Source organism: Pleurodeles waltl, chromosome 2_2 (assembly GCF_031143425.1).
Source record: "Pleurodeles waltl isolate 20211129_DDA chromosome 2_2, aPleWal1.hap1.20221129, whole genome shotgun sequence".
Classification (NCBI taxonomy): Eukaryota; Metazoa; Chordata; class Amphibia; order Caudata; family Salamandridae; genus Pleurodeles; species Pleurodeles waltl.
The window spans coordinates 39,483,512-39,496,494 of NC_090439.1; positions in this window are offsets into that span (position 1 = coordinate 39,483,512).

A 12,983-nucleotide genomic window follows, 5' to 3' on the forward strand; every position below is an offset into this window, starting at 1 on the left:
GTGATATTCTGTCATTCACAAATGATTATCTAAAGCTGAGGGAGAAACCAGTTGAATGGTATCAGCAAACAGATAGATTTGTGAAGCTTTCAAAATGTCTGTGGGAAGACCTGAATACTCTGATGGAGATAGTGGTGCCAGCTGATTTGTGGGTTGAATGCAAGAGAGCCGTAGATTGGCCAACGAGTGAACCAGAAAGGGATAGAGTTACAGGTGCACCATCACCGGAAGTGATAAAACATTATTATAAGGTGATTGAGTTCCTGAAGACAAGAATTTCGCCTAAAAATATTGATTGGCAGAGAATTGACAGGACGGTACAGGAGGTAAAGGAGTCCATACATACATACTATGAGAGATTGCTGAAGGCATTCAAGGAGTACAGTGGCAAGGAAGCAATCAAGCCGAAAGATATGTTGCCCTTTGTGTTCAGGTTTGCGGAAGGACTGAGACCTGAAATAGGTCAGATGATTAAAAGTCATTTGATTTGTTGGCAAGCAAAGCCGATTAATGAGTTGTTACAGAATGTGAAATACTGTAGTGACAAGATTGAGTTGAAGCAGAAACATTTGAAGGAAAAAGCGATGGTGATGCAGATTAAAGCAGCTCAAACAGGAGTGCAGGGAGCCTTTCTGCAGCAGATACAGCAGCAGCAGGGAACAGTTATGTTCCAACCTTAGGTGAGAGGTAGAGAATGTGGAATCAGTATGAATCACAGAGCAGATTTGAGTACTGTAGTGGTTCAGAATGATGTGCAGGGAATGAAAAAGATGCTACAGTGTCATCTTTGCAGAAACGTGGGACACTGAAAACGGGAGTGTCCGATGATGGTGCAGGATAGTGTGGTTCAGCAAAGTGGTACTGTCAATACATTTCAGACTGTGAAAGTCCCAAGAATGAGAGGACTTAATCCAAATTTTCAGAATAACATGAATCAAGTGCAGAATTTTCAACCTATGCAGCGGGTGCAAATGTCTTGTGCACAAATGACACAGTTGCCCCGATGGAACAGCAACAGATGATGCGTACTCAGCAGGTCACAGGTCAGAGACAAGACAGAAATAGTGACACAGTGCACTAATAGAATGAAATAAATGATGAATGGATCTTTGATAATCTGAATGAGGGGCCATGTATGCTTACAGCCTCCCTAGAAGTAGATCAACGAGGACCTTTTGTGAGAGGAAAGGTGATGGGTCACAGGGTCTCATTTCTGGTGGACACAGGAGCTACACGCTCTACAGTGAGTGGTGCAGAAGTTCTGAAGGTACCCCTTTCAGGCAGAACAGTTCAAGTTGTAGGGGTAGCGAATAAGCAGTTGATAAACCCGATCACAGATCCAGTTCAGGTTGAGATTGGCAACTTTCAGTGAGTACACATGTTTGTGGTTTGTGACTCAAGTCCAGTATCCCTGTTGGGAAGGGCCTTATTGTGCAAGACCAAATGTTCAATTAATTGTTCAACTGCTGGAATAGCAGTTCAGACAATTAGCGATGATGAGTAAGAACAAACTCCAGGAATTGAGAATTAAATCACTAATGAAGAGTACCTGTTGATTGAGTTTTTCCCGATGTTTGCAGTGAAAGAATTGCATGCGGATTTGCAGGGAACAGTGCAGGAAAATGTGTGGGACCTGACAGGTAAAGAAGTGGGTTTGATCAAGGGAGTGGAGCCGATTAGGATTACTTTGAAGTCGAATGTAGTGTTCCCACAGCTTCCACAGTACAACATGGCACAAGATGTGTCATGCCGCGGCCGCAGACTCAGGTCGCCGCGGCGCGGCGTTTCATTCATACCGCGGCTGGCGCGCGGGCCGTGGGGGACGCCGCGGCGGGCGCGCGGGCCGCGGGTAGTGCTAGGGGCCTGATTAGGGGTCGCGGCATTCGCCGCGCCCCTTTCTTTCAGTTCTGCCATAAAGGCAGACGCAGCAGGACTTGAAACCCCGAGGGGGTTTCAGGCCTGACCGCATATAGCGCATTACGTGCTTTTACATTTAGTTTCCTGCATTTTTCATTACCTCTGCTCACCACTTACCGATATCTCCAAAACAAAACTGAACCCTTGCACATGGTGATACTTTATACCTGCCTTTTCCTTCCCAGCATGCTGACCACTTCCTCTCTGCCCAGCATGCATTGTTTTCTCTTTATTAGACGCACGTACCTGATTCACTATTGCTTTCTTTTCCCCAATCCAAGATGGTGGTATTTCTACTTCCTGTTTCCTACTTCCTGTCTAGGGGTATATAAGGGGAATTCAGCTGCTTGTTCATTGCGTTGCAACACTCCTTGGTGGTAGTCACGCTCTGATTGATTTCTTCCTGCGTATCCAGTGTTTCCTAACCTGTCGTTGTTCTCCAGTCTTCCTGATCTTCAGTCCTAACGCCTTGGTGTCCTCCTTTCGTTTCAGGGAGTTCCTGTGGAGGTTTTTTACCCTACTGGGGTTTTTCCTCTGGGACTCCTTCTGGAGGGCACGGACTGTAGTGGTTTGCTCTTACCAAACAGCACCGTGGCTACCGGAAGGGGTCGCCCCTACCTCGGCCAGAGCAGAACCTGCCGGAACCGGGGCCGTTCCCCTACGCCTCTCAGCTTCGACGGTAAGTCCATTGAAAACCGTGACAAGATGTGCTGATGAAAGTGGCACAAATAATTGGAGATTTCCTGAAACAAGGGGATTTGAAAGAAGTGCTGAGTAGTCCATGTAATTCACCGATAATGGGCTTGAAGAAACCTCGTGGGAAAGTGTGAATTGTGCAGGATTTGCAAAAAGTAAATGACATGGTAGTCAAGTGTTGTCCATGGTGCCAAACCCAGCAGTAATATTTTTTCAAATTCCATGTGATGCAGAATGGTTCACAGTGGTTGATTTGTCACAAGCATTCTTTTCTGTGCTTCTTCATGAGGATAGTCAGTTTCTGTTTATTTTCAAATTTCTAGGCAGGGTCTACAGCTGGTGCAGGCTTCCTCAAGGGTATACAGAGTCACCGTCTTTGTTCAATCAGGTTTTGTAAAAGAATTTGGAGTCATTGGAACTGCCATACCAATCGACTCTGGTGAAGTACATTGATGACTTACTGATTACATCCAAAACGAGGGATGAGTGTAAGTATAACTCGATTGCCCTGTTGAATCATTTGGTAAAATTCAGACATAAGGTGTTACCTTTAAAATTGCAGTATTGTCAGAAATCAGTGAAATATTTGGGACACCAAATTGAGAATGGATCAAGGAGAATTCCAGAGAAAGGATTACCATGATATTACAGAGAAGTCCCATGACCTCACAGAGAGATGTCAGAATGTGCCTGGGAATGGTAGGCTATTGTTGTCAATGGATTTGAAATTTTGCAGAGATTGTCAAACCATTGCAGCAGCTGACAAATAAGGATGTTACAGATCCCATTACACTAGACCAGGATCAGATGAAATAATTTACTGAGTTTAGGGAGAGTTTGTGCAGAGCTCCAGCGTTAGGAATGCCTGATTACACGAAGCCAATCACATTGTTTTGCCACGAACGTGATGCTTGTTCTTTGTCTGTCTTGACACAGGTCCATGGCGGTGCTTATCGTCCAGTAGCCTACTTTTCAGCTACCTTGGAGCCAGTAGCAGCAGCCTTAACAGGGTGTTTGCGTGCAGTTGCCTCAGTTGGTCAAAGCTTTTCACAATGCAAGGGAGTAGTGATGGGATACTCACTGACGGCAATGGTACCTCACTCAGTTGAGAGTTTACTGACAATGACGAAAACACAGTATTTGACTGGTGGCAAACTGACAAGGTATGAGACGAGCATTCTAGGTACTCCAAATGTAACATTGAAAAGATGCTGAAGCTGGCAACATTACTTCCAAGTGATACTGTTGAAATGAAAAAAGAAGAAGACATTGAGCGTGGTTGTCTTGAGGTGACAGAGTTGTGCACAAAACCAAGACCTGATATCAGAGATACACGATTGGAAGAAAGTGACCAAATTGGCTTTGTTGATGGTTCATGACTCAGATATGCTACAGGAACATTGAGAGCAGGGTATGCTGTGTGCACAATATAAGAGTAGCTGTATGCAATACAGTTACCTGAAGAAATTGCCGTGGTGAAATGTAGTGCACATCTAAAGTCCCAGGATTATGTATCATTAGGAAATGGATATGCAGACCACATTTTTGCGCATTGAACTGTATATCATTCAAAGACAAGTGGGAACTGATGTCGGAGGAAGATAATACATGTACAAATTTTGCTTTGAGAGTGATCGATACTCTATAAGAGTTGAAAACCTTACAGAGTAATGTTGACAAAGAAGAGAAACGACTTTGGCCCAAATCAAATGTGTTCAAAGGCCTGATGAGATATGGGTTTCCGAAGAAGGTCAGATGGTCTTTCCAAATAGTTTGATGGCTCAAATGGCACAAATGGCTAGGTATTTCCATGGCCAAGCACACATTGGGAGGGATGCCATGATTCGTTCAAAATTGACTGGTTTCATCCCAAATTTAGGCAGGCAGCAGAAGCAGTATGTCATCGCTGTATAATTTCTCAACAACTAAATGTGGGAAAAGGGACAGTGGTGAATTTGAGCCACACTGGAAGGAGGTCCATTTAGCAGAATGCAACTGGATTCCATTGAGATGCCTGCGTGTGGAGGTTTGAAGTATGTGTTGGTGATTGCATGCGTTTTTAGTCACTGGATTGAAGCAAGCCCCACAAGAAGGAATGATAGTATCACAGTAGCAAAGTTGTTGCTTAGAGAGTTGATACCATGTTTTGGGTTTCCGATCTCTTTAGAATCTGGTAGGGAAACTCACTTCAATAACGAGGTGATTAAACTCTTGTGTGCAGCACTAAAAATTGAGCAGAAGTTGCATTGTAGCTATCGCCCTGAAGCATCAGGACTAGTGGAACAAATGAATCGTACCTTGAAATCAAGAATTGCTAAGATGTGTGCAGCTACAAATCTGAAATGGTCAGATGCATTGCCTTTGGTGTTGATGTCGATGAGAAATACAGCTGGCAGAAAGACAGGGCTGTCGCACAACGAGATCCTTATGGGCAGAGCAATGAGACTGCCAGCAGTCCCAGCCAATGCACTTGTAAATATTGCAGATTATATGGTGTTGGACTACTGCAAGGGACTAGCTGATGTGGTTCACTCTTTCTCTCAACAGGTGGAGGCTACTACCCTGCCATCAATTCACGATCCAGGGCACAACCTGAGAGCCGGCGACAGGGTCATTGTCAGAAAACATGTTCGGAGCCACGCTGGAGAGGGCCGTACCAGGTGGTTCTAACAACTATGACAGCTGTGAAATGTGCAGGACTCCTGAACTGGATCCACGCAAGTCATACGAAGAAAGTGACATGTCCACTGGATCATGAAGAAGCATTGTTGAGAGCACCAACAACAGTAAAACAGGTTGCCACACCTGAACCAGAGAAAGAACAAAGAGAGCCTGAAATTGAACAAGAGCTTGTGGAAGATGGTTCTATTAACCCAGTAAGAGACAAAAGTGAAGAATTACAGGAGGGGGAAGAAGAGTCAAAATCAACGGATACAGCAGGAAAGTCTAGCACAACAGGGGTTCTCCCAGAAGCAGACTGTGCTGAGAAGCAACAGAGCAAGTGCCAGACCAAGAAGGGGAAGGAGTTGAGACGGATCAAAGTCAAGGTGATCCGACTCTTCCTAAACCTGTTGGTGGTCCATCAAGAGAAAACACCATAGAAAAGAAGAAGGAGAAGAGTCCAGTTCTGAAAAGGATATTGATAGAAAGATTGAGAAAAGCAGATAATTAACCTGAGTCGCAAATAGAGAAAAGAAAGGAAGTGGTCATAAATGAGACAATAGAGGAAGAAGTAGATACTACGAGAAATAAAGAATTGAGTGATGGAGAACTAAGTGGTGATCGAAAGTTGAAAAGGAAGAGAATAGCAAGTCGGCAATATGCAGGTCCTGAATAGGCGTAAACAACTACTAATGAATGGCAACATGTGTTTATGTCCTTTTGTTTTGATAGAGAAGTTCCACGTCAGTATTTTGATGTAACTTGAAGGTGAACAAGGAGCTGAATTGTTGAAACAATCAAAAATATCTTGAGAAGAGAGACTGTTGAAAAATAAACTGGAAGAGACATTGATAGCCTGATTTGACTTTAAAACCACCGGATGTGACAAGCTTCTAATCAGTTTTGACAAGGAAAAGGGTTTCTGGATGTGAGACTGAACTACGAGAGAATAATTTTTTCTTTATTTTTGATTTTGCTGCACTTTTTAAGAATTAGTTCTGCTTTCTGATTCTTTACAGATCATGGCTGAGTTGAATAACCAAGTTAGGAATAATAGGCACTTTGGATTGGCGATTATGTGTGGGATTTTGTTTATAGTAGTGATTGTGGGAGTGTCTGTTCTTGATGTGAAGGGAGACAAACGTACTCCTGCTTCTGAGACTACTACACAAACAGCTTTGGAGAAGTTTGAGTTAGATGAGAAATATTTGCATGACTATACTAATGCTCAAGGAGAGCTTTCTTCTAATGTATTCTATTGTTTGCTGAGTAAGTATGTTGAGACAATGGATGCATGGGATTGTCTTGTGTGTATGCGAATTCCTTCACCAGTAAAGGAGGGAGTTACGTACTACAGTCTTCCATTAACATACGGAATAAGCTGTAGTTTGCTACTAACAAGGTTTTATGATCCAGAGTATATACAGTATTTTTACTCTAACTATGATATTGTGTTTTGGTTTGTTCCTATTATTAGGTATTTGAGTAGAGTAGCTAAGGATCATGATATAGTATTGGTTAGAGTATTCTTTGAGCTTACACTAACATTTGGAACTGCATATGCGCATAAGAATAATCTTACATGCTTGCTTAGACCTTTAGAGAAAAGATTCATAGGGCATACAGGTGATAGGAGAAAAGCATTAAAAGAGAAATTAGACAAAGGCTTAGAGAAAAGAACTTCTAAGAATGATTAGGCTTATACTGTAATTAAAACGCAAGGGAAGTTAGCATTAGATGCATTACATGTAGGGAAGCTTTGTATACATAGGCCAACATCACGCACTAACACTTTATTTGTGGGCACGAGTAAATGTAGGCATGTGTTTTTGTTTCAAAGTAAGTGGACTTTTATGTTGAATGGTCAGGACCCTGCAATTCCAGGTACCTATTATATTTGTGGACATAATGCTTATTACTGTCTTCCAAGAGGATGGTATCGGACATGTTATTTGGGGATAGTATTCCCAGAGATTTATCAGATAGAGGATTTGAAGAAGTTTCCGAAATTGAGTGAACTACATCATAAGAGACAGAGGAGGGAGTCCTCTTCTGCGGTAGTGCGAGATATATTTGGGGCGGTGATTCCTTCATTGGGAGTCATCCTGAATTCAATCAAGATTAGCAAGTTATCTACTATTGTGGATTACATGCTGACAACTTTTACAGGGGCAATACTCCTGATAGATACTGAATTGACTACGGATAGAGCTATGACTCTTCAAAATCGTCTTGCTTTATACATCCTTCTAGCGAAGGACGGCAGAGTCTGTAAAATGATTAACTCTATGCATTGCTTTTCGTTTATCCCTAACAATATCAAAGAGATAACAGACTTACTTACTAATCTGACTAACTTAAGTATTGATTTGAGGGACTTGACAAAACCAGGTGTTTGGGAAAAGGTTGGGAAAGGGTTTGCTTCAGTGGGAAATTTGCTTAATAACATTTGGAATGCGGTACTATTAGAAATCTTACAAGGAATATTAATTGAGATAGGTTGCCTTTTAGGAATATGGAGATTATGTAATTTATGCAAAAGAATTAAATTGAAAAGGTCTAAAAAGAAATTGTGACCTCGAAGAATGGCAGCCAGTGTTCACAAAATGTACTAATTGAATGATTACTATATATGAAATATTGAAAATGTATTAGATTAATGTAGTAATATGTCCTAATAACAATTATAAACTAAGTTATTTACTTATTAATGTAGGCCTTAACTTAGCGAGTGTCTTGGCCTAGTCTTGCCAGGCCTCATGCAGAAGCTGTATTTTTTAACATTCAATGGAAAATGCTGACAAAATGAACTAACCGTGAACTGCTCATTTTTTTATAAAATGCTTAGTCAAAGCTTTCTATGGGAACCGACGGACAGGAGATGAGGACTCTAAAAGATGAATTGACTTTTGTATAACATGTATGAGATGTATTTTCCCAGGACATGAACAATGAAGACACTGACTGGAGAAGAAGATGCAACATTTTTTATACCTGATGAGCCGGATGATGAGAACATCGTAAAGCGAACCAATCAACGACATGTGAAATATTAGAATTCATAGATTTGGTATATGGACTCTATTGGGTAGAGTAATAAACGTATGAATAATTGACCAATTAGAAATTGGGGGATAGTCTGGGTGACTTTGATATAACAACGTGACGGAGGGAAAAGACTTCAGATGTTAGGCGAGAAGAATTGCGAGACTGCAGAGGTGACTCAAGATTTTGTCACTGGGCTCATACTCTCTGACCGAGAGCCTGATGTGATGCTGATCAACTGATGACCTGAGGATGAAGACTTACACTGCTGCTGACCTTTCTCGTGGATAGGTAGATATGACAATATGACTGAATTATATTTTTGTGCCTTTTCTTTCTAAGTACCAACTGCGCTGACTTAAATTGTATTCTTTAGCTAGATGTTTTCTAAATTCTTGTTCCTAAATTGTTTTGCATGATGTGTCACATGCTGATGCTAATCTGGGTTAGACGAGGGTTCCTTAAATGATGATTGACAAATAAGAGACAAATGGTTGACGGACCATTTTGCTGAACTTTATGGACGGGGTTGAATTTGAAGTTGATGTTTTATTTACCTGTGCTAATGCTCTAGATTGTACTACGATGCAAGCTTTGATTAGGTCATGTTTTTGACACCTTCTAAATAATTAATGCTGTTCTCACATGAGTTTGAATTGAAGTTGAATTAATCTCTCATGACTAAGTATTGTAACAAAAATGGAAATTAAAATTACTTAAATGTATACTGAGGTGTGGTTATTCATTGTTGAAAGGTCATGTTGAAATGCCTATTGCTTTAATGGATTATTGATTAATGACGTGTCTGGTAGTTATTGCATTTGTGAATTGATTACCAAGAAAATTGGTCACAACATAGCTAGGACATTCCATGCGAATCAAAAAGTTAATCGACCTATACACGTCACCTTGTAAGTGCACTTATTAATACAATAGTTTAGCTTCCTCACTCCAGAGCTGTGCAACCAATATTATTACATTTGAGAGACAGTATCACTGACTGCCATGGGCCCCCCAAAAAAGTTCTCACAACATTTACCTTCTGATAGAGCAATGCTCCCTGAAAGCAATGACTGATCTAAACCAATGCTGAAGTTTAGAAACTGAAAACCATGATATTCCTATAGCACAACATATTCTTGACATCACTTGAGCTCAGGAGACCATTGTAATTTTATGTCAATCATGCCATGGCTACTTTTGAAGCTGTAGTAAATCATTAGTTCTCTGAAACCAGAATGATGCCACCGTATGAAGATTTGGGTGGCAAAGAAAGAACAACTCTCCCATTTGAGAGACCCTTAGTTCTTTTGTCACTTGAAAATCTGGAACAGTTCAACATTGTCGTAACGCTTTGCCTATAAGTTGAAGACATTCCTTCCTTATACACTTTGGTCCCAGGAAAAGAGTGAAATATTTAGGGGTTCTCTATTTCAAAAATGTTTTCCCATTGGGGGGAAATAAAGATAATTCATGTACATTTTGACTTTCAAAAGTGTATAATTAAACAATATATGGAACTACATATTAGGCAAATATCAGCCTTTAGCAGCCTTTTAAAAAGTCACACGATTTAGTTAGTAGTAGCAGTTTGCCAGGAAAACTGCACATGCCACTGCTTTCCGGTGAAATAGTGCTGTGTTTCTGTTTAAGGGGAATCATAAATTCGCACTTTTGAGGAAGTGTCTTCACTAGTGTAAATTCCTTTTTCTAGCTGTCTACAGCTATTTCTATAAGTTAACTTGCCATGGTTAATAAATGATTGCCTATCGTTGAATGTAGGCTGAAACCAAGTTATAATTAAACCCAAACGCATGTGAAACTAAATAGGGGGTTCATGACTTGTAATTTGATGCATCAAAGGAGGCAAGGGACATATAGGTTCTGATTGACAAAAGCATCTATGGATGTGCTAGCGCGCCTTGTCCTTAATAAGTTAACTTATAAGGAGACGCATATAGGTTGATTAATCTTTTGATTCGCATGGAGTATCCTAGCTACAAAGTAACCAATGTTCATCAACAATCAATACACAAATCAATAATCATTAAACAAATCATTAATCAGCAGTTAATAGCATCACACCAAGACATTTCAGTCATGAATAACCACAACTCAATATAAGTTTTATCAATTTTATTTTCCTATTAGTTATAATACAAGGTCATGGGATCCATTCAAACTTTATTCAAGGCAAATCAAGATTAATTCATTAGTGACCACCAATAACATAATCTAATCAAAACTTGAAACAAAATACATTCTAACACTTCAGCATAAGCCAACATATGAATCAAAGGTGAATATGTTAACATAAGTAGCAAAGTTCAACAAATCAGTCCATCAATCATTTGTCACTGTATGTGTCAATGTCTTTTGAATAGTAACCTCATCTAACCCATATTAGCATTAGCATGTTGGACTTCATGCGAAAACAGTTTAGGACACGAATTTGGAAAACATCTAGCTGAGAGAAAATGTATTTAGACGGCGCAGTCGGTACCTTGAAAGGAAAGGCACAAAGGGTCAATCAGTCACCTTGTCATGACCTATCCACGGTATGGATCAGCATCAAAGTCAGTCTTCATCTTCAGGTCATCAATTGATCAGCATCACATCAGGCCCTCTCCTCTTAGAGAGGATGATCCCAATAACAGAATCTCAAATCTCTTCTCCCCAATATTGCACTAATTTCGGACCAAGGTCTGAGAGATTTCCCCTCTGTCACGTTGTTACATTAATCTCACTCAGACTATCCCCCAATTCCTAATTGGTCAATTAATCACCAGTTATTACTCTACCCAATAGTTGTATTTCTCCAAATCTACGAATTCTAATATTACACAGTTCTCAGGATGTCCATTGGTTCACTGTTCAATGTTCTGATCATCGGGTCGTTAGGTATAGAAAATGTTGTGTCTACTTCTCCAGTCAGTGTCTCCATTGTTCAAGTCCTGGGAAAGTACACTCTGACTGCCTTACACAGTCCTTGTTACAAATTTGGTTCCATCTTCTCCTGTCCGTCGGTTCATCGCAGAGAATCTTAGCTGAGCAGATTTGACTAAACAATGAGTGGTTCATGGTCAGTTCAGCACATCAGCATTTTCTACTCTGAGCGTTTAAATTCAGCTTCTGCACAAGGCCTTGCAAAAACTAGGCCACGACTTTGGCTAAGTTAAGCTCTACAATATAATGCAAACATATATTATTTCTCTTAATATGACATATTACTACAATATTTTTACACATTTTCAATATTCCACATGTTTTAGTCACTTTTTAATATCATTTGTGAATTATGGCAGCCACTCTTCGTGGGCACATTACATTATTTTTCTACATTAATTCGATTTCTACACTTTTGTTTATTCAAAATACATACACAAACATTCATTTTTTAATTAACATATTTGCTTCAGAAATCCCTCCTCTGATGAATAAATATGTCATCACACTACTTTCCCATCAATAATTTTCACAATTCTGTCTCTTTAGCATTTTGCTTTCTTCTCAAATCTTCCCTATAAATTATTTCCCTGTTTCGTTCTTTCCTCCTCTGATTATTTTTAGACCTTTTCATTTTAATTCTTTGACACAATTTACATGCATCTAAAGCAAATTTCCCTTGCGTCTTCATTGCAGTGTAAGCATAATCATTCTTGTAAGTCCTCTTCTCTAAGCCTTTTTCTAATTTCTCCTTCAGTGCTTTTCTCCTATCGTCAGTATGACCTAAGAAGCTCTTCTCTTAAGGTGTAAGCAAGCATGTTAAGTTGTTCTTGTGAGTGTAAGCTGTCCCAAACGTTAGTGTAGGTTCAAAGAATCCTCTAACTAATACTAGGTCATTATCCTTAGCTACTCTACTCAAATACCTTATAATAGAAACAAACAAAAACACTACGTCGTGATTGGAGTAAAAATACTGAATATACTCGTGGTCATAAAACCTTGTTAGTAACAGACTACAATTTATCCCGTAGGTTAAAGGAATACTATGGTATGTAACTCCTTCTTCGACTGAGGAAGGAATCTGTGCACACACAAGACAATCCTTTGCATCCATTGTGTCAATATACTCTCTCAACAAGAGATAGAAGACATTAGAAGAAAGCTCTCCTTGAGCATTAGTATAATCATACAAATACTTCTCATTTCACTTAAACTTCTCCAAAGCCGTTCGTGTGGTAGTCTTAGAAGCAGAAGTATGGTTGGCTCCTTTCACATCAAGAACAGACATACCAACAATCAACACTATAAACAAAATCCCACACAGAAGTGCCAAACCAATAGTCATATATGTACAGCACTTAGCATCTCTAACCTGCTTATCAAAATCAGAAATGATCTGTAAAGAATCAGAAAGCAGAAGTATCTTAAGAAAAACTTGCAGCAAAAATCATAAATAGACGATTCTTCATTCAGCAGCTCAGTCTCACTTCCAGGAACCCTTCTCCTTGTCAAAATCGATTAGCAGCTTGAAACATCCTGTTCTCAAATGTCAAATCAGGTTATCAATCTCTTTTTCAAAAAAGATTTCTCAGATTGTTTCAACAGTTCAGCTCCTTAATCTTCTTCAAGTCACCTCAAAATATTGATTTGGAACATTCCTATCAAAACAAAAAGACTTAAACTCGTGTTGCCATTCGTTTGTAGTTGCATACGCCCAT